The sequence below is a fragment of the Cyprinus carpio genome, chromosome B14 (genome assembly GCF_018340385.1).
Source record: "Cyprinus carpio isolate SPL01 chromosome B14, ASM1834038v1, whole genome shotgun sequence".
Lineage (NCBI taxonomy): Eukaryota > Metazoa > Chordata > Actinopteri > Cypriniformes > Cyprinidae > Cyprinus > Cyprinus carpio.
In genome coordinates this window covers 27,211,563-27,234,271 of record NC_056610.1, presented here as the reverse complement: position 1 = coordinate 27,234,271, position 22,709 = coordinate 27,211,563, and the positions used below count along the sequence as shown (strand labels likewise).

Sequence of the window (22,709 nt, the reverse complement as noted above, 5' to 3'; positions counted from 1 at the left end):
CAGCACCTCGGGTGCGCAAATGCGGAGCGATCGGTGTGTATCAGTCGCGGTGGCCGTGAGCAGACAAAGGACGGAGTCGTGAAAGCGCTTCACTCGGCCCACGAGAAAACGCATATTAACACATCAGTCAACGGTCACTGGTTTATTTCACAGCCTTTCCTATTTTTTGACGACCGTATGTGGGGGCGATGGGGCCTGTAGGACACGTTAGTGTGTGTGATGCAAAAGCAGCGAGGCCTTCCCCTGGGCCTGGTAACTCACGGAAATAAAGGAAGCTGAGCGGGGAAATGGCGCCAGTTTTTGTTGGTGGGTCCCATTTTTGTCATCTCATCGGGGGGGGGGGGCATCCGAATGCGCTGAAGGCCACGGACAATCAATCCAACGAGAACCGCGAGAAGATTAATCGTACTAATGTTGATTAATGTTACGCACACAGTGCCACGAGTTACCAACGAACTATCGGGCTTGCGGTATTCTCTCAAAATTCACGGCACTTTTACATAGCCTGCGGCTATTAGTCCGGCGGAAGGGTTAATCGGCAGATGTTGATTCACAGATACTTAATCCAGTAAAGCATACACCTAGTCATTAAACTCTTCAAACACGTTTAAAAACTATCTGCAAATTGTATTAATGTTATTTAAAGGTAGACATACCATGGTTGTTTGTCTTTGCTAGTCGGCGTCTGGATAGGAATTGAATGAGCTGGATGCAGTGCTTTCGGTTCTCGCACACTTGATACAACACTCGGCGCGCCCTTTTGCGCGTGGCCGCGCAAGCAGACGGGAACGAACGGTCCATGTCACGCGCGTTATTGAGGTGGTATGGGTTCTGTGAGTTCCGGAGCTCTGTACAACGGTACTGTGGGCATAGTGAAATATATATATCACTGTTGGTTTAGTAGCACACTGGCACAAACGTATGGTCGTCTATACCCGATTATTCTTATTAATTACATGTTCACATATTCATCATTTAGACCGGTTCTAGGGAAAATGCTTGTGGTGGAGTTTTTTCTGCCCCATACATAGGTTAAACGTGACATGATGGAAGGTGCTGTCTTATACTACGGAAATTCTGCACCGAAACACATACTACACCTAATAGCAATATTCGTTTAGTGCTCGCTGCTGTTCTGAGCCTAACCTTTGGTTTGTCTCTGCCCCTTTTTTAATGGTTCGCATTAACTCGCTTCCAATAAGGAAGCAAATGGTGACTGTCGTGACGCGCGCATCAGCCAAAGCCGCGCACGTCAGGCGCTCGCGACTCCGATTCGCCATATAAGGATAACAAGGACATTTCATTTCTATAGGAAAAAATTCACACAGCACGCAGCTAGAGGGAGCGGTGTACATAGCAGAAAAGAATGAGAACAGCAAAGGAGCACCACGTTTCGCTGACCAAATAGGACAAAATATCGATTTAACCATATATTGCAGTGAAAATTGTATAATTCAATATATGTGTGATCCGTTTGCTCGCTTTTATTTCATTTGTAGACATCTTGCAAATGAACAGACGTTCAAAACGACGGCCACGGTGCTCGCTGAAAATGTTCTCTCCGTTTAAATCAATGCTGACACCATAGTGTACAGAACGTTAAGCTTCTTCTCTCCAATTGTATTGTTTTATATAAACAAGTACACCATCAGTGTTAAGGAACATTGCTTTCTGAGCTTTATTTATTTAAGGGACTACTATAAAGTGCGCGGGTAACCAGTGAAAGTGATTATACAGGGGATAGAGAAGGATCCCTGGAAGGGTCAGTTGAGGCAGACTCCACTCGACTGAAAAATGAAGGTAAAGCATTTCAAAACCCCCAGCTGAGCCTCTGGAGGAATGCAAATCAAATAAAAACGCCACCCAACAAATAGCACATTACAGGCATGCCTGTGTGGGACATATGCATATTTTTCATTATCGCTATTAAAACCCTGAAAAAATGCTTCAAGGGATACTCTCCTATGTCACTAGGAAACAGAACTTATCCAGGGGCCTATACTATTTGACCACATCACCATACAGTGAAATGTCAAACTGGCAACCGAAAAAAAAAAAATTACAATGGATAAGTCATAAGACGCGACAATGCGCTCAACCACCTATAAATAACAATTCCAAATTCAGTGCATTTACTAATATGATATGCAAATATGAACCTGATTACAGAATAGTGCACGATGACCAAGCGTTCCTCAAGACACTGTTGAATAATTAGTATTAGCTTTTCTAGCAATACTTGAACTTTCAGTTCAACTTGATGATTCTTTCAGGATGGTTTTCAACACAATCACCGAACAAACATGCCAGCAGTTAAGAAGAAGTTGAGTAGACCATCCAGCACGTTTAAGATTGTTTTTGGGGGGGTGACTGGAATACTAGATGTTTGAAACGAGCCCCTGCTCCAAAGTCAGACCCAGTACACAGAAGAAACGACTCACTAACAGAACTTCCCGATTTAAATCATACATGGATGTATACACATAAGAAACAGATTGGGAATGCATAGAAGGGCCACAAATTGGTACAAAGATCATAGAACAAAGCCTCCTTGCAAAGGTCACATAATTATAGCGTAGTGTACACTTTTAATACTAAACATCGTATAAATAGCTTAGCCTTAATAAGTGAAGGGCGTTTCATGTGCAAAGGTATTCCTGGCTAAAGAGAACAAACAGATAACCTGTCTACAGAGTGCAATACAAGTGCAATCTAAGAGTTACCCGGACCCTGACCCTGCTATAGAGGATGTCTTTGGCTGTACTGGAATTAACAACTGTAAACGTATCAATGCAGCTCTATGGAGAGTTTAGCCCTTGTGCTATTAGAATCCCATCCCTGTCCCTGAAATACCAGCTGCTTGGCTTGTGATGTTTGGTCTTCTATTCATATTTGTGTTTATATTTAAAAATCTGCGTTAAGATATTCTGACAAAATCAGTCAGCCTGAATTAGAAGTAGAAGTTTAAGTGCTATGTTTGGAGATGTGCATTATTTGGTAACGTATTATAGGTCGCGTCTGTGCAGTTTACATCTTGTTCTGGCATTTTCGGGTAAGACTGAAAAGCTATCTTGTCGTTCGTTTCTGTTGTGCAGCCACCTGACTCTGGCTTCTTGTCTTGTTTAACACAGGCCTCTGTGGCCTGAATAAAAACAAAAAAAAAAGAAAAAGGTATCATTTTTTAATCTTTTACTTTAAAAAAAATATATTCATATATTTATTAAAATAATATTTTTACCTGTTCCAGTATTACTCCAGCAGCCTGGTCTATGGCTGTGCCTACTTCTCTGTACTGGCCAGAGTACCGGATAAAGGCCCAGGTCAGCATAGCAAGCATGGCCAGACCAACTACACAGTCACATGCAAAGGAAATAGTTTCCAGGCCAATGAAGGACAGAACTCCTGACAGCACATACAGGAGGCAGGACCAGAACAAACAGCACTGCAGGTGTCCGGAAAGCACTAAAAACATTCTTGGACTGAAAAGACAGCAAGTTTTGAAATATTTTTCACACGTTCATTTTATCGATTCTCTGTCACATTTCTGTTACCTCGTTGTGTTTGCTAAAGGACTCCCACAGCTCTTTTAGCTCTGCTTCCAACTGTTCCTGGTAACGGTTACACGAAAATTCCCGCCCACCCCCACCCATCCTTTAGTGCTGGAGAAGAGATGAAGGGCCTCCTGCAGGATAAAACGGTGGCTTCTTCTCCTCCAGCGAGTCAGGAGCCACATAAGGCAGATCTCCACCACACACCTAGCAGGTGAGGGGAATGTGTGAAAAAATAATTTAAAAAGAATTATATAAAAGGTTATGTGTGACCCTAGACCCACAAAACCAGTCTTAAAGTGTCAAATTTTTCAAAATTGAGATTTATACATACTCTGAAGGCCGAATAAATAAGCTTCCATTGATGTATAGTTTATTAGGATCTGACAATATTTGGCTGAGATACAACTATTTGAAAATCTGGAATCTGAGGGTGCAAAAAAATCTAAATACTGAGAAAATCGCCTTTGAAGTTGTCCAAATGAATTCTTAGCAATGCATATTACTAATCAGAAATTAAGTTTTAATATATTTACGGTAAGAAATTTACAAAATATCTTCATGGAACATGATCTTAACTTAATATCCTAATGATTTTTGGCATTCAGGGTCACATATGGATATTAGGTTTGGCAACCACATGCCAATGCAAATGTAAAAAGCTCACACAGAATGTGTATTAGTGAAACTGTTTTGTCTCTCGTTAATTATGAATTATTACTAATGCCTAAGTTTCATTCAGCACTGTATGTATTAACCTGTACTTCTTATTGTACATATGATGAGTGTGTAATCCCCACATTCCAGGTAAGGTAGACATACTGACCTTCTCCATATTCTTTGTAGTGAACTGGATCTTTAGCTGATGCCACAGCCGCAAGGTTATTGGCCTCTGCTGTAGCCTGAATGAGTCAAAACATTAATTCAACAACATGACATTTTGTGACCGGTCCAAAATGAATACCATATATCAGTAAAGACGGCATTACCTGTAAGCATGGATTTGGGGTGTGGAAGGTCTTCTCTCCCTGATATATCTAATATATATGCCTGACAGATTGGTGAAAAAACGTTTTTTAAAATGCAGCTCAACAAAATAGAAATCAAGATGATCATGAGCCAGACGTGAGCTCACCTTGAAGTACTCCAGCAGGCCCCCTGCAGGTCACCCTTATTCCCATTGATCTCTTTCACAGCCAGCTCGTCAGTCTTCAGCAGATTTGGGAATGAGTTTCACACAACTGCTCCCTTGAAACTCTGGACCCACGTCTGAGAGAGGCAGAAGGAGTGATTGTTAGAGAGAGAGTTAGAACATGTTAACACAACAAATAACAAGAATGGCAGCATAAAAAGAGAGACTGAAAATTCAATATTAAAAATAAAATGAAACCCACAATGAGGGATGCAAAGAGTAAGTGGAGAATTGACAAATATACACTACTGTACTATGATTTGGGGTCAGCAAGATTTTTTTTCTAATTCTTTTTTATTCAGCAAGGATGCATTATAAATTGATCAACAGTGACAATAAAAGACAATTAAAATATTACAAAAGATTTCTATTTCAAATTAATTTCTGTTCTTTTGAACTTTCTATTAATCAAATAATCCAGAAATGTACAATAGTCTGAAAAAACTGGCATAATAAGAAAGGTTTCTTGAGCACCAAATGAGCGTATCATAAGGAAATCACAGGAATAAGTTACATTTCAAAATATATGAAACAGAAAACCGTTATTTTAAATTGTAATATTTCATAATATTACAGCTTTTATTATATTTTGATCAAATAAACACAGCCTTGGTGAGCATACAGTAAAAGACTTCTCCCAAAACATTAAAAACATCTTACCAACCCCAAATTTCCGGTAGTTTATGTAATTTTTGTGTGGATGTGTACCAGCAGAATTAGGGATGGGCCCTTTGATCAAAGTGCTGTGAAATCACAAAAGTGATGAAGTGAAAAAAAAAAATAAAAAAAAAATAAAATGTAACTATGGTGTTTTCAAGATGGATCTTTGCTGGCACTGTTTAATGCTCTGGTATTTTTTTGCCCATCCCTAGGTTATAGGTGTTGTAAAACATGAATGAAGTCTAATACCACACACAGCTGTCCCGAGAAAGCCAGGGCTTGTTGCCACCTTCAGGCCAGGGGTGTGGTAAGAGAAAACAGGATATGGAGGTGAAACAGGATTGAATGTGTTCTCTCACAGTCTGAAGCTCCTCATGCTGAGTCTGCTTCACCTGAACACCGCCAGACAAACACATTAAAAAGAGATATCACTACAGACAAAAGCACACACACTGAACATACCCGAACATGAGTATCATTCTTAGACACATACTCCGCTAGACGATTTTGTCCAGCAGAAATCACTTCCTCCCTTAAACCCGTATTTGTATTCGTAGGGGAAGCTCCAGTCTCTGACCAGGAACATAAGTGACTGCGGACAAGAAAGGGTTGAACCCACATGAAGGAAATATGAAAGCATAAGCATTTCCTTTTTATACACATGCATTTTGATATCTGTTTCGAGTTATATGTAAAAGTAGTGTCCTGAGCTCTCAGACAATGTTTGTATGTGGTGCTAAACCACAGTATTCAGTATTTCACAGATTCACGCTGTTGTTCTCGACTCGACTGAAAGGGAAACTGATCGCAGCTGATCATTTGCAACGTGGTTGCCAGTTTTAAAAAAACATTCAAGCGTTTTTAAACTGATTCTTCATTTGGCCAGGAGGAGAACTATAAAAACCTGCAGCTGTCTGCGCGTCATTAATGTTAAAACAACAACACAAACTGTAACAAAGATGAATCTATATTTAATTTATACAGTGAACACTATGCAGTGTTATTTTGCACATTACATTTCTGTACCTAAAAAAAAATGTTTGACCTTATTTTATTTGTAACTTTGTTCTATTTTATCTATGCTTGAAATTTTTGCTCATCCAATCTGTGACTCAAAATCCGTAATACGATCCGAACCATGAGTTGTGTGATCCGTTGCAACCCCACTCTACTCTACTCTAAATAACTTGTTATGTGAAGGAAAAATACAATCACAGAAGTTTTTGATCATGCTGATTTGTCCGCAGTGAAGTTCAGCTGACATCTTTTTTATTCAGGCTAGTTAAATTCATTTTGGGCTAACAAAATCTGAAGTCTGCCCAAAAGGCTAGCAGGGATTTTGAAATTTTGCAAGCCCTGAATGGGATATAAATATGATGAACATTCAGTATAAGATTTCAAATTCCATATCACTGCCACCCTGATGGTGACATGGTGTGGCCCCCATATTTCTTTCAGGTCCTGATGTTATCGTGCTTGTGAAGTTAAATGAATGGCAAGTAAACAACCACCATTTGAAATACAAATTTGAGCACAGAGGGCACGTGCCACTACAGGTACTACATTTAAACTAACAGAGGAGACTACAATCTCAGTAATCAGCAAGGTGTGTTCAATACCTGAAAAGGCTTTTTAGAAAGATTTCATCCATTGCCAGTCGGCCCATACTCTGTAAACAGCTACCCACACACACAAAACAAAGACAAAAGTCATTAAAAGTTACAAATGAATAAAACCACAATAAAAAAAAAAGCAGAATTGTGGGATACTGTATAGTCTAAAAACATAGCCGGGCCACAATGCTTTCGGACAGCTTTTGTACAACCCACTACAAAATTAATCGTATCAGGTTTTTTGATTATACAGGGCCGGCCTAAACAGTAACTAGTTAGACAACTCGCTGACTAGTCAAGTATGACAATATGCTGTTTCTCACATACCTAATGAGGAAAAGTGTTTATATAAGATATATGTACTGTAATACTACCATCCAAAAGTTTTTATATATGTATATATATGTTAAAGAAATTAATATTTTTATTCAGCAAGCATGCATTAAACTGATCAGTGACAGTGACAATAAATGCATTTATAATGATACACGGTATATAGAGATTTCCATTTCAAATAAATTCTGTTCTTTTTGAATTCTTTCTATTCATTAAAAAATCCTGAAAATAATATGTCATGGAATCCACAAAAATATTAAGCTGCATAAGCTGTTTTGGATAATAATAATAAAAATGGAAATGGAAAGTAACCAAATTCGGCATATTAGAATGATTTCTGAAGGATCATGTAACATTGAAGACTGCAGTAATGATGCTGAAAATTCAGCTTTGCATCACAGAAATCAAATTTCAAATTAAATTTTTTAAATATATTAAAATACTGTGACTGTAATAATTTTTCATAATATTACTGACCCAAATGTTTGAACATTAGGGTTCATTTACATCAGAATATTTTAAGCATAATAACTGCATTATATAATTTTTTTAAATCAAATTACATTTAAACCCAATAATTTACCTGTGATCAGTTTTTCCAGATCAAAATTGCAGGGGCATCTCAAGATAAATCAGCTTTTAGACTGCTGTATTCTTGGCTAGTTGTGATTTGACTAACCTGAAGTTGCTGTAGATCATCTTCTCTGAATATTCTGTGACAGGTTTAAATCTACAAAAAATATATAGGAATCTATGATACATTTCCAGTGTTCCTTTCAACTCATTTGTAGCAAAATTGTGGAGATGCATTATAGAAACCTGGATAGAACTGGTCATGGTGCTGAGGGCAAAGATAGTAGCGCAATCTTTCACTGTGGACTGAGAATCAAACGCTCCTTGTGTGTCCATTAAAAGCACTGCAACCTACAGAGAAAAACAAAACACTCTTTTTAGTACAATGGTTCTCCAGTCTCAAGACAGAAAGTAGTCTCAAGCTCAGACGTCACGCCCACAGACCGTTGACTGAACGTCTGATGCATACGGCACACAAAATTGGAAACACTTCAGGAGTCTTTTCGAAGGTCGTATCGGATTGGTTGAATTATACTATGGATTTCCGGGAGACGTGCGTGTTACGTTCTTTAACGGTCCGCCTGGAAACAAAGACGCAGTGATGCCAAACCCCCTCATGTTAGAAGAAATCCGCTGTGTTTACAACTGTGATGACGAGTTATTATTGTGATGAAGTGTACGCTTTTGTTTTTTTTAATAAGTGTTTGTTTTTTTTAAAGTTCACAGCATGGAATCTTTAAAATACGTCTGAGAGATTTACACACGCTCTGTTATTGTGGGGACATATCCACGCCTCTAAACATGGCGTGACACACACTGAATCGTGATTGGTTGCTTTATCTGTCATCATAGGCCTCTTGGGCGGTCCTTGACAATTCAAACGCGGCCCACGCACTACGAGAGAAAAGTGACCCGAAGAGACAGTGAGTGATTCAAGAATGTGAAAAAAGTAATTTGATGGTTTCGTTAAAAACATTACGCCAGAATCACAGACGGCAAAATCTTGACGGTGAAGTGGACAGAATTTCAGCCACAAACATACTATGAATCTGATAAAAATCAGGGCTTGTGCAAGTGCAGACTGTTTACATTGACACAAGAACCACCAGATATAGAAATCAGGACAGCTAGAATGCATAATGCAGCTGTCATATATAATTTCTGTTTCTGGTGAAATTGAATTGTATTATTCTTTTAGTTTTTGTTTCAAACTCAGTTTTTTTTTTTTCACACCATATATCTCAAACATGCTCCCCTTGTGACAGGAATTATAAGGAATTTCACTTATTTCTGGTCTCATCACCTCAGAGGAAGCAACTAATATAATTGATCCTTAGACTATCGTTTGCGTAACATGTATTACACTTACATATATTACAACTAAAATCTGAAGTTTCTAATGTGTGTTTTACTTACAACATTGTCACTAATACAGAACCAGTCAGTAACACTGATCTCACAGCCTAGAAATCTAAACAGAAAAACACTAGAATATTTTATTTAAGGTTGAGATGTTAATTCAGTAATTGCTATAGCTGATGCATGCCAGGTCAGTAGTTGGCGATGTCACTTTGGAAAGATACGAATGTAGTAATTAGAAAAGTTTTCCTGAGGCTCAGTTGGTAGAGCATTGCGTTAGCAGCCGCAAAAGGTTGTGGGTTCAGTTTCCCAGGGAAGACACGGTACTATAAAAAAAAAAAAATTATAGCCTGAAGGCACTGTAAGTTGCTTTGGATAAAAGTGTCTGCTAAATGCATAAATGTAAATGTAATGTAATTGCACAAAAATGCCGTTGTTGTGTAAATGGTTTGGCAAAACGCATAAAAAGTTTTTCCAATTTTTAGTTGGTTAGTGTGAATTTTTTTTGGTTTGAATCATGTATATGTTTGTGTGAAAACTTTCACATGCAGATTTCACCACTAATTTGTGTGTTCCCGCAATAATTGGAAAAATGTTTACCACTAATTTCAATGGCATTATTTCTTTCTGTCTCAATACTCACAACTCTGTTGACTACAGTATACCCTCTTGCATTATTGAACAAAATGCAGATGGTTTAAAAACCATAAAAAAATGGAAGTAAAAACCATTACTAGTTCTGAATAAGACCACGAATGACTCAGAGTGATCTGCCTGCTGATGGTCGGGCTTGTTACCTCACTTCCGTCCTCCTTCTGCACAATGAAAACTTCACTCCATAGCTGGATGCCGGTGGTCCTCTGGCTCTGAGCCTCCATCTCCAGGAGAAAAACCAGTCAGGGGCTCGTTCTCCTGCCCAACGCCAGTTCCTGACCAGGCTGTGGGAGAGGACAAAATAATAAGAGGTGAATGTATAGTTGGAGATAATATAGCCTGGTTTACCACTGCTCTAGAGGCAAGCATACCACCAGGAAGCCTGTTATATATTAGAAAGTGTCATCTTAAAACTTTTTGCATTCATATAAAAATGGTGTTGCATTACATGATGTACTGAATATTAAATGTTATTATTTTTATTTTTTTCCTTTTTTTTTTTTTTTTTTTTTTTTCTGACCTGCCCTATACATGTATCGAAGCAATGCAAATTCCAAAAGGCAACTTTTCCCCCTTTCTGAAGGGCACCAGCGACAGACACGACCACCACACCATCCTGTATCTCGAACCATCAGGCCTGCAAGAGAATTTCGACTGAGTGCTTTCTGTGTCCAGGTCAAGGGAGTGATCCTCCTTGTTGACTGTCACGATCTGAACTGGCCCAGGATCGCCCCTCATCCTTCTGTCCTATGATCACCGCGCTTACTCTGGATCGACAATTAAAAGGTTTCAGCTTATTGGCTGCAATAAAATAAGGTCACACATTCACATTCAAGTGCATGCACAGTTAGTTTTGAAACTTTACAGAGCTAGCTGTTAGTATCTGCTTGGAAATATCAAAGACAGCTGTGTGTAGAAATCACATTTCTTTCGTGGGAGGCATTATTGAGACACAGTGCTGGGCCCTAAAACACAAAATGGCCAGCAGGACAGGGGTTTTGTTGGGAAATTGCGATGGGCACATGTGGAACAAGCCAGTTAAAAGGTTCAAGCATGCTGTTTTTACCCTCCTCCCGTCCACTGTACAGATGAATCCATCCCGGATTTGAATGTTGAAACTCATTGTTTTTTTTCACATTCATTGTTGACGACTGCTCAATAACTGCACTCCGTGGGCAAACTGAGTACCATCAAACAACTGCTGTGGAAACGTTTTTAAGAAACAAACCGAAGAGATCTGCATACGGTGGAAGAGTTTGCACACAGATATGTGTACAAGCGAAATAACACACTCTGAAGAATAAAATACACAGGTGGAACCAATCAAAAAAGATACAGACAACCCTGCTGAAAAATGTCAGGAATCCCTGGCTGTTTCTTAAGAAAAAATATATGTATATAACTGCAGACACATGCAGTACTCGCATGGCTTTTTTAGTCAATTGGTGGAAACGTGGCAGTTGCCACTAAGAAACTTCTGTCAAATATCATAAAATGAACATAAGAGCTTGCTTGCTATGTCAACTATTAAAAAGCATGCAGATTGTGTTTCGGGTCTAATTAAATTAACGTTATAGTTAATATTCATAAGTAAATCTAAAACATCAGTGCAGGCACCTCCTCTCCTTGTTCAACAGGACTTGGCTGAGTTCCAATCCGTTATGTAATTATTTTCCCAATATGAAGTTATATAGCAGAAGTTTGAAATTTGTTTGGTGAGATCTTAACAGATGCATGTATATGATTACAATATAAAATCAAACTTGCTGATATTAAACTAGCTAACGTTAGTTACTATCGCCTGGTCCCAGCATTGAGCAGTTTCACTCAAAACGAGAACATATTTGAGAAACGGGCGACACAGCCAAAGTAAGCCATCTTAAAAGTGTTTTGAGTTGGTTAACACATTAACGACTTTGAAAGGCAACCAATCATTTACAGTACCTTTTCCTTCGTTCGTTTCGACACTGCAAAAACCTTCCCACTGCGGCTCCGCTTAAGATTATGAACGATTCAGTTTTAATGAACACAACTCTGTCCCGTCAAAGAACGTTCCACCGCGCGTCGTGTTCTGGGAAATGTAGTTATGTGGGTAAACGAATTCGTATATACTCGAACTGTCAGTAGGCCACAAAAACTACAACATCCAAGAGAACCCAGAGCAGACTCACATAAGAAGCGGGTTTTGCTGTAATGGTCCACTCAGAGGACGTAAATATTATTGAGCTTAGTGATTTAGAAGCGTGAAATAATATTTTAATCCTCAGTTTTTAATATTAATTAAATATCACCTCTCTGATTACAATGTGCGCACATTTACTTGATATGCTTATCTACTTAAAAACGTTAATTCATGCTAACATGGAAATGATACAAGCAATACTAACCATCTTTATATAAATATATATACTATATACTATATATATATATCTTATATATATATATATGTAATACAAATACTTTGGTCTTGCCAGACATCTAGGGAGTGTCTTACAGGTTTTCCATAATGAGATTCACACTGGTATGGCAGCATTCACTTTTAGTGTAGCCAGGACCAAGAACCACGCATGAACACATCTCATTTACTACATTACACAACAGCTTCTAGTGTATGCAGAGCTTAATCTAAATGTGTTTTTTATAGCACATGCTCAAAATTATATATTTCTACAGGGACATATCTAAAAGGGTAGGTCAGATATTCAGAAACACTGGCCTTTTTTTCTCTATTATTCAAATTAATGGAGGAGGCCACTGCAGAGAAACCATTATCTAAAGTTTAGGATGTGTCATTTTATAAATGAAGCCATAAGACATTAATAACTACACAGATTCATTCCCCAATGTCTTCTTAATAAATTTGCAATCTACTTAGTGCTCGCTAAAAACTAAAAATATGTAATCTCACAGGTTAAATCAGGCAATGATTTCATCATAACATTTCAGTACTTTATTGCTACATGAGTTACACATGAAGAGGATGGGGTCAGAATGTTATTTAGTGTCAACCTGCTAAAACATACTAAACTAAAAAAAATAAAAATAAACACGTCAATAAAGCAAAATATGACATGCATCTTACTACACAGAAAACTAATAGCTACAGAATGCTGTAGCATGACAATAATCAACAAGAAATAAGCATTAGATATTAAATCTTTCCATCTACCCAATCTAACAGCTGGCAGTTTATATCAATAATACTTGAACATGTTCATAATTTTGAACTATTTCATACTGTAAAAAAAAAAAAAAAAAAAAAAAAAAAAAAAAAAAAAAAAAAAATATCACATCAGAACTTTATCCCTCTAATTTAAATGTGAAACACAACAAATCTTTAGAATTATCTTAATGGAAGGGACTTAAAAATGGCATGGAAGTGCATTAAATATTACCTTTCAACCATGTCAATAAACAATAAATATTTTGTTCTTTATGAAAGCATTTTGCAGATGCTTTATTATTATACAGTAATACCAAGGATACCCTCACAGTGCTGTTGTCAGTCCCTACACATGTCTAGATTATTTGGAATTGCTTATGCTGCACCTTTCACGACAGTAAGTAAAGTTCAGGCAGTTACAAAGTGCCAATAGTACATCAAGCCTAGAGTTCTCACAGTGGCCCTATCTCCCCATTAACCCTCCTTGCTTGTACACAACACACAGGTAAGCTCTCAGTGGTTGCCTCCCGCGAGGTCAAGCAGTGACCCTGCAGCCTCCTGTGCCTCTGCATCAAGCTGCAGTATCTCAACCGACTCCAGGTCCACCTCAGTGTCTCCTGGAAGAACCAGGTACTGATACTGGCTGATACTGATAATAGTGTAACTCAATGTAACCCTGTCCTGCCAACGGATCTTTTCTCTGAATCCTCCTCGCCGGCAACCTCTGTCAGCTCCACAGGCTCCATGGGGACCAGCTCCTCGTGATCTGGTGTCAAAGAGCACGGTGGGTTTGAAGATAGAAAATCTAGATCTGAGGAACAGTGAAAAGGTACAGTTAATGTGATGGAATTTAGAGGAGTGTACCATACATAACCTAAGTGTAAGAACGACTCTGAATTTTGTCAGTCACTCTCTGTAAAAAAAAAAAAAAATAGCTGCATATTTTCTTTCATTCACAAAAAACACTAACAATTCCCAGTTACTGTACTACTGTATTATTACTAATTAATTAGTACTGTACGGTGAAAAAGATCTTTGCAAATCAAGAGAGAAAACCCATCTGTTATGTGAGACTTATTTACTTAAGTGACCCTGTAGTAAAACGCCTGACATATAGAGAGGAAGGCCATTATTGTCAACGTGGCTATAGGTTTGCTAGGGTAATGTCCGACTGTTACCAAGACAACAGCTGCCAAACATACATACGTGTCTGGAAAAAGTAGATAAAGGGTAGCAAACAAAAAAGCGCATGCAAGAGAAGCACCATATCACACACTATCATTTAAAAGTTTGGGGTCTTTAAAAAGGACACAAACTGATTAAAGGTGACGTTAAACACATTTATAATGATATGATAAATGATATGACATAATGAAATGATAAACTTTCTCCTCATCAAAGCAACCTAATAAAATTTATCACGGCAGTAAAACTATTTTCAACAACACTGATAATGTCTTCTTGAGCAGAAAATCAGCATATTAGACTGATTTCTGTAGGATCATGTGACACTGAAGACTGAGTAATGATGCTGAAAATTCAGCTTTGCATCACAGGAATAAATTACTTTTTTTTAAAAAAACAATTAAAATAGAAAATTGTAATATGTGATAATGAAAATTGTAATTCTAATTTCACATTTACTTGTTTTTTCTGTACATTTAATCAAATAAACGCAGCTTTGGTGAGCATAAAACACTTTTGAATAGTAGTGTATATACTTCAAACACTTGTTTTTTTTTAACATGTCTGTTTCATGCTGCTTAGATGCATTTGGTATTTATTTATAACTGTGCTGTTTTTTATGGTAACTCTATGTGGGTTTTGGTCTGTTGTGTTGTATGTGTAATTGATTGTTTGTTGGTATGATGAGATGAGACAAAAGATCAATTTTCTGGCCACGGCTGAAATCTAAACTAAATTTGACTTTTTTTTGTTGAAGCATTCTCGCTCCAGTAAGTTAATTTTAAAAGTAGAGTTCAGTTGTGGCTTACCTGAAATTTCCATGGTCTCACCCAAGGTGTTCTGCCCATTATCAGCCGCCTCCAGCCTGTTCAGAATGTAGGTCAGATATGCATGTATCAGTATCACAATGAAAGAGTAATTTGTTCCTCTGACGTTGTGCATGATACATCAGCTAATTCAATATTTCACTTAAGAAGGTGGTGTGTCAATAAGAAAGCAAAATCAAACTCACTCAAAACGCGCTTGTTCAGCAAACTGCTGTTGGTATGATGACAATAATGTGTTTTTCTAAGAACTTCTAGAAGAGCTGGCCGATATTCTGGACAAACACGCCATAATGAGCCCTTTCCAACAGACTGCGGAACAAAGCAGGAATATTTCATTAAACATCTAATCAATATAGACTCTCTCAGAAAGTTCTGAGTGGAAGTCTGACGCACTTGACTCTTGTCTCGATGTATTCGTTGGAAGCTCTTGCTTAAGGACAAGTTGTGTCGGACCGAATTCCTCCATCCACCGGGAGCCTCTCTATAATAGGGGAAGTTGTCAACAATCCACTGATAAATACCTTTCACCGGGAGCCTCTTCTCGGGCGAATCTTCTATTGCCATGAAGATGAGGCTGCTAAAAGAGTACGGGGGTTTGTCAGTGGAGGAAAGCAGCTGTTGGACAGGAATCGGGTCTAATGTCTGGGGCAGCGTGGTGATTTTGGGCAGTGGCTGCAGGGGCAACAGGTTCCCTCTTTGATGCAGCCAGCTGAGGCAGGTCAGGTCATCCTGGTCAGATACTGTAGAGGGACTGAGGCAGTGTGACCCTCCAGATGCCCGAGGGGCTGAGTACAGATCGGAGGCTGGGGTGGTTCGGGAGGAAGGGAAGGACGCGAGCTGAACAGCAGCAGGCTGTGGAAGAGAGGGGGATCGAGACAGAGCTTCTGAATCACTTCGGGGGGAATGTAGAGGAGAATGGGGTGGCAGTGCTTGTGTGTGTTTCTCCATCTGACTCCCAGCTGCAAGATACAGGTCCACACATCCACCCGTTTAACTGCAGAAACAAACAAACAAACAGAGAAATATTAATGCATATGTACACACATTCAAACATGTCCTACAAAATGCTTTTTAAAAAAAAAAAAAAAAAAAAAAAACAAGCACACAGCGAAGCCGTTTTCATAAACAAACAAATAGTTATTAAACCCAGGAAGGAGGCTATAAAAGTCAGTGCCCTGCCATAGAAGTATCATTTCTGTTTTCAATACTGACTGCACAGCCGAGTAAATTGATTGAGCGAGAAATAACACACCATTCAAGTGGCTCTTAACAAACTTAAAGATTATTCTGTCACATGACAGACACAGAAAGCCAAGCCACATGGTCTATACACCTTAGAAAAAATGGCGCAAGGATATTAAATTGCGTTTTAGAATAATTGCCAAAGCATTCATGCTCGCGTGAAACCTTTATGTCAAGACAAAAGAGCGAAAAACTCACCTGAATAAGTAGGGATGAATTTATAGCATCCAGTTTTCTGATTCTTTTTTCTTATAAGTTTTGTCAAAGTGTTAAAATATCTGTAAAAGAAGCTATGTTATGTCTCGCACTATCCCGTCCTGTCTGCGTTCAGTCCTTTCCTACGTTTCCTTGGAAACCAGAAGGACGCTTTGCAGCCAGCGCGCGACCCCTCCTTAAAGAGACACTCAGCGAGGGATGGATGAAATAACACGAGTTTGGTTTTATTTTGGGCCGTTTGTGCTCATATATTTGGTGGAAAAGCACCATATGTTTATCCTTTGTACACGCTCGCAGGGTTTTGCCCGAATGTTTACAGCAGCTGAACTCAAAACGTCACAACACACGTCATATTGCTTGTAGGCTATACGTACAACATATCAGATATTTTAATTGACAAGATGAAAATTCTACACACATCAAAAGTCTAGTTTACGGGATTTATTTTGCTCTAAAGAAGAAAACTGTTCATGCACAGAAAAAAAGAAGGACACTTGAGTTGATCGTGTGCACATCACACAAGAATCACAGCACAGGGCAGATAAATCAGCATGCCTCTTAAAATGAAGTCTGGATTTTGTGACACTAAAGCAGCATGGCCAAGACACAAGAGCAGTCAAACTGTTATTTTCCCACATTTTCCCATTTTCAACAACAGAAAAACACAATCCTGTAAAAATATTAAATTACATTTTCAACAACTGATCTGCAGATGACAATGCCGACGGAGCCAATGTTGAAGATCAGACCACATACATCCTTTGTGGATAAAAACACAATCATGGTAATCCACTTTTCTGTAACAATGCCAAAAAATGAAACCATCCCAGTCCAGCATTGTCATTTTAAAGTTCCTTCATAATTTAAATACTGTAGGTCATCTGACCAAGTGAGCAGTGAGCCAGTAAATGATGATTGGCTGAAAGGCAGCTGATGCCAGGGTTATGTACATGCGAAACTGGGGTTTTGGCACTCATGGAGTTCTGCTGAGAATGAAGACATCAGGATCTTCATTTTTAGAGAACGAACCTTAAAAGAAAAAAAAGAAATTAATTGGAGAAATGTATTGAAAAAAAAAAAAAAAAAAAAAAAAAAAAAAAAAAAAAACTTACAAACTTATAAAACTCACAATAAAAAACATGAGGGCACAAGAAGACCAAGCAAGAGCAACGAAAGTAACCATCACTGCCAAAGAGCAGTCCAGACAACACTGTGAAAATCATCCTGAAAAACAAAGAAAAAAATAGAAAAAAAAGCATCTTTAATGCAATATAAAAACACACAATCCACCTTACAAATGTGGCTCTTACACAGGTGTGTAAAATACATTATAATATACATACCCCACATATTTGTATCCACTGTAAGCAACAAAGGTCAAACATTGAGAGGTCTGTGTGAACTGTGAGCAAGTAAAGACAGAGCAACATGACAAGAACTTCAATGATGATCCAAACCAGAGCTGTGCTTGCACACAAACCCAGAACCTCTGGACTGAACCTGTACAGAAAACATAATTAATAATCATATAACATGTCTCATTAACAACATTGTCAAAAAGATTACTTGAACATGGCAGTGCTGAAGGTTTATTAAATGTATTTTTATATGAATCCCTTAGGATGTCCAAGCACGTCCATATCAGTGTGTTTCTTCTATAAAAACCACTATAACTCACCGTTTCTGCATTCCTAAAGCCATTCCAGCCAGTAAAATGTAGGTGATAAAAGCCATTGCTAGATGAAAAGAAAAGTTTGATGATGAAAACAAGAGTCAAGTGCAGACAATGCAACAACTCTATAAATTCACAGAGACATGGTTTTCTGATTTTACTACAGTGACTACATGGCAAACACACTGCAAGCATGAAACTGTGTTGCTCATACTTAATGGGCTTCTCTGCATTAAATCCTGGTACTCAAGGAAGCAAGAGAAGCAAATGTCTGTACCATTAGGATGAGTTATTTTTCAGGTAGCTAGCTATAAACATGTTTATAAAATCTAACTTGCTCAGCAAGATTCTCTTCAGCTGAAGCTCTGCCATGACCTGAAATGTGACCTGGCTTACATGGAAGAGAAAACTGGCCATAGGAGAAGAGAGTTTATGAAAAAGTCCACTACAGTGGCACTTGTGGCAACAAAATGGCACAAAAATGCACAAAATTGAGCTTGAGTTTGCAATTGCATTAATGTTTGTTTTGGGGGGCATAACAAAACTCTCTAAAACTATTTGCAAGATTTTTAATAACAATTTTGTAAGTACAGATCAACGATTTATCAGGTTGCTCAGAATAAATGATCAAAATTAATTACTGGGTATGTAGAGATCTGGAGCATTGACATCATGGCGTGGTATGAGATCTCTACAGCATATGAGTGTCTCTGTGTGTTTAACGTACTTCCCAGTCCTGATGATATTATAGTATACATAAAGAAAAAAAAAGTTTATATTGAACCTGTTCAAAAGAGTGCAAGATAAACCTTTTAAATTTTGCAATAAATTAGGCTTTCTGAATGCACCTGGGTGATGGAAGACAAGTGTGACAATTTCATTTATAATAAAGTGACAAGATATTAAAACTGTTTAAAAGAACTTGTAATGCTATATTTAATGCATTTTATATCCAAGAATATGTAGAGTTAAAAATGTTCAATAAAGAAGCAATTCTAATTAAAAATGAGAAAATGAATTAATATTTTACCTGATGCGTGTATGGGAACATGAGAAGCAACAGTTTCTTCATAACATATTTGGTATCAACTGCAAAGAAATACTTCAGCTTGTTTACCGACATGAATCGGTTGATCTGCCAAAGAGATTTCCCAGACAGGTGGGAAGAAAAATAAAATAAAATTACACAATAAATGTTCAGGGCTCACAAAATTACAAAATCCCTGGTAGCCCTTCGGTCAGGCACTCTTTTATTTATATATATATATATATATATATATATATATATATATATATATATATATATATATATATATATATATTATATATATATATTATATATATATATATATATATATCTATATATATATATATATATACACACACACACACACACAAATATCAAGGAAGGAATTTTAATTCACTATTTACAGGGTGTCGCCAGATTTTTTTAAAAATCAATTCCAGGCTTTTTTTTTTAGGACCCGCAAAAATAAAATGAACACTGTATGAGTGGAGTTGTGCATTGTCTATGGTACCATAATAAACCATAAAATGATATGATTTACAGTTCAGATACAGGTTTTCACAACAACATAAAAATCTTATAAAATGATAAACATCATATATCAGCCTTTAAACCATTTATAAGAAAAGGAATGAGTCAAAATGATCATATTAATTTAAAATATATCAAATGTCAGATTATTGCAACTCTGCGTTTTTGTGTGCGCAAAAACATGGGTCAATTTTGCACTGGTCTGACAAAAACAGCAGATGGGCTTATTGAAAAATGCTAATTACTTTTCTGCCACTAGGTGGCGATTTGGAACAGCAGAAATATAGTGGTTTCCCAATAAAGGCTGTACACAAAGCAAGACTGCACTTTATCATTAAAATAACATTCCACTGGCATACCTTGAGTTAAACATGGCATCTCACCTCTTTGTTCACAATATCCTTGCCTTGATTGGCAAGTGATGAGCCATACATCATGGCAGCACTGGCCATTGGATCAGCAAAGAGGCTGCCCGCTCCCAGGGATCTTGACCTCCTGCCGATGCATCAGCCATATTATATCCTGAACTATAGTAGTTCTGGTTGTCTGGGTGGGTGGGGGCCCAGAACTGGTGTCATCAAAAAGAAGCGGACCCCCCAATGGGCGGAAGGGATGCTCTCGGCTCTGGCTTTGAGAGCAGAGAGAGAGAGAGTTAGAGTGAGAGAGAGAGAGAGAGAGAGAGAAAGAAATTACTGATAGATTTTTTGGATAATCATATAATATATTTTATGGTTTTTTATTCATCAAAACTAGGATAGTATCGTAATTTTTTTTGTTTTTTTATTCAACTATGACCTGTGATATTACAGTAACTAATTACATGTGATGTGGCAAAGAGTTCACACACCACGTCATCAAGCTAAGATGTTCAATTAGGTCTAATCAGTTACTTTACAATCTGCAATGTACTTTAGTGCCAATCTGTTCGTGATGTAATCAATCTAGGCTCTGCTGATTTTAAAGCACAGTATGTTGTTGTCCACGTATCTCAAAGAACAACAATCTTTTGCTAAGATCTTTCATACGTACTTGCCCGGTATCCATGCTGTTGGAAATCCATCTTCTGTGCTGTTTTGAATTCCAAAAACAATTTGATTAGCTTCACCAACAGAGCAATCTGCAATCCAACCGATTAAAGCCTGCCACTAATATGTTGCCATCTGATGTCAGCATCAGACTACTAATAATATACTAGCTTGCTATGTAGCTAATCTGAAAGACGTCTAACAAAACATGTCAGATTAACCTTAAATGCAGTACCAGAACGCTTACAAAAAGCAACAACGCTTATTTTTGATGCAGATACAAACGATCGGTAGTCACTTATAATTTCAATTTGAAATATTGTATTTTAAGGAATTAGTGTCTCGTGTTAGCTTATACTCACAGGTACGCCTGTACAGTCTGTGGTACGCCTTCACTCTTACACCCGCCTCTTCTTGCTTCTCATTGGCTGATGAGAAATGTGCCTGCGTGGCAGAGAGGAACAGCCTCACAATTTCATTGGTTGAAATGACGGTTGCGTAGATTGAAGTTTCACGTTGATTGGCTGTAAGCAAGGCAATCAAAAGAAAGTGGGGTTGCGTAGTACTAAGTAAACGAAAGGAAAATACATACAACAGTGGCGTTCATTAATTTTCACTGGTAATTAAAGGTGCATTCACGCCATATTTATGGTATGTAATTAAGAGATTCCAACTTGTAAAAAAAGAGTTCACGTCCTCGAAGAACTCGTAATTACAACTTGTGAAACTGAGAGTTTTGCTGAGAGCTACGTACCACGTGACCTCTGTTTAGGCGTTGATAGGGTTGCCATGGAAAAGCATAATTCCGAGAACGTCACGTGAACGTCACGTGCTGTCATATAGAAATTAAGATAATTACGATATGTTGTGAATGCAGCATTAGCTTCACACACCCTTACACAAAACAAAACAAAAAAAAAAATTTTTTATTATTTTGTATACTTTATTTTATTCATTAAAGAATGCTTCAGTGCCGCATAAAATAATAAAATAAAATAAAATAATAAATTAAATTATATGAGAAATTGAATATTTTTGTCAATTTTTTTAGTTAAGTCATCGAAGTTATGTAACCCCAGCATATATTGTAGTTTGCCAAACAATTCATTAGATAAATTTATGATCATTTACGGTGTTCCTTTGTTAAGTTGATGCAGAATTTATTCAAATTCTATCTATCATATCACAGTTGTCTATTACTGTGAGAATAATCATTTAAATAAAAGCATATCGTAATATGTAATAATTACACCTGTGTGTGAAATTACAAGTGTGTGAGAAATAATAAGCTATTATGTGGCATACTGAAAATTATCTTAATAGTGCAGAAGTTCTAATATTTTTGTGATAAATGACAGAATGGCAACATTTGGTTGAATACATGAAATAACTGGCAGTGGGGAGTGCCCTTTAATTTCTTAGTGTCCAGAACGTCAACATAGCCTACGTAAATTGTTTGTATCAGTACCAAGACTTGGGCAACAGCAGATCCTATCTGGGTAAGATGCACCTTGCCTGCGCGTCCAGGCTAGTTGTGGAGACTTACGAAAGGGGAGTGTCATCACAGCATTCCATTTTGCTTAGGTCATAATTCACCCAATGAGGCACTAACACTCTGGTTACAACCAGATCTTGCCAGAAGAAATCTGAAATATGGCACCACAATATAATTATATAAAAAAGATAGCACCACAATATAATATTAAAAAAAAAAATAATGAGGCACTAACACTCTGGTTACAACAGTATAATATTAAAAAAAAAATTAATCAATCAATAGTAGGACAAAAGAAACAGTGACATCTTACCTTTCATTTTGATTTGTTGTCCACTTCAGCCTTGTGGTTTCATTTTTACAAACATTGTTTCCTTTGTCACAAACAGAT

The 22,709-nt window shown here is 37.6% G+C and overlaps 1 long non-coding RNA gene and 3 pseudogenes across 1 annotated transcript; all 4 read right to left on the bottom strand.

Moving 5' to 3' along the window:
• Positions 1 to 3,066: 3,066 nt before the first annotated feature.
• Positions 3,067 to 10,673, bottom strand: LOC122139709 (annotated as a pseudogene).
• Positions 10,674 to 13,228: 2,555 nt separating this feature from the next.
• On the bottom strand, positions 13,229 to 16,063 carry LOC109102699 (annotated as a pseudogene).
• Positions 16,064 to 17,202: 1,139 nt separating this feature from the next.
• LOC122139679 lies at positions 17,203 to 20,383 on the bottom strand (annotated as a pseudogene).
• A 211-nt stretch (positions 20,384 to 20,594) lies between these two features.
• Positions 20,595 to 21,618, bottom strand: LOC122139680. Its single transcript, XR_006156485.1, has 3 exons — positions 21,578 to 21,618; positions 21,186 to 21,267; positions 20,595 to 20,866 (listed from the first exon to the last, which is right to left on the bottom strand). It is a non-coding gene; the product is annotated as an uncharacterized LOC122139680 (long non-coding RNA).
• Positions 21,619 to 22,709: the final 1,091 nt, after the last annotated feature.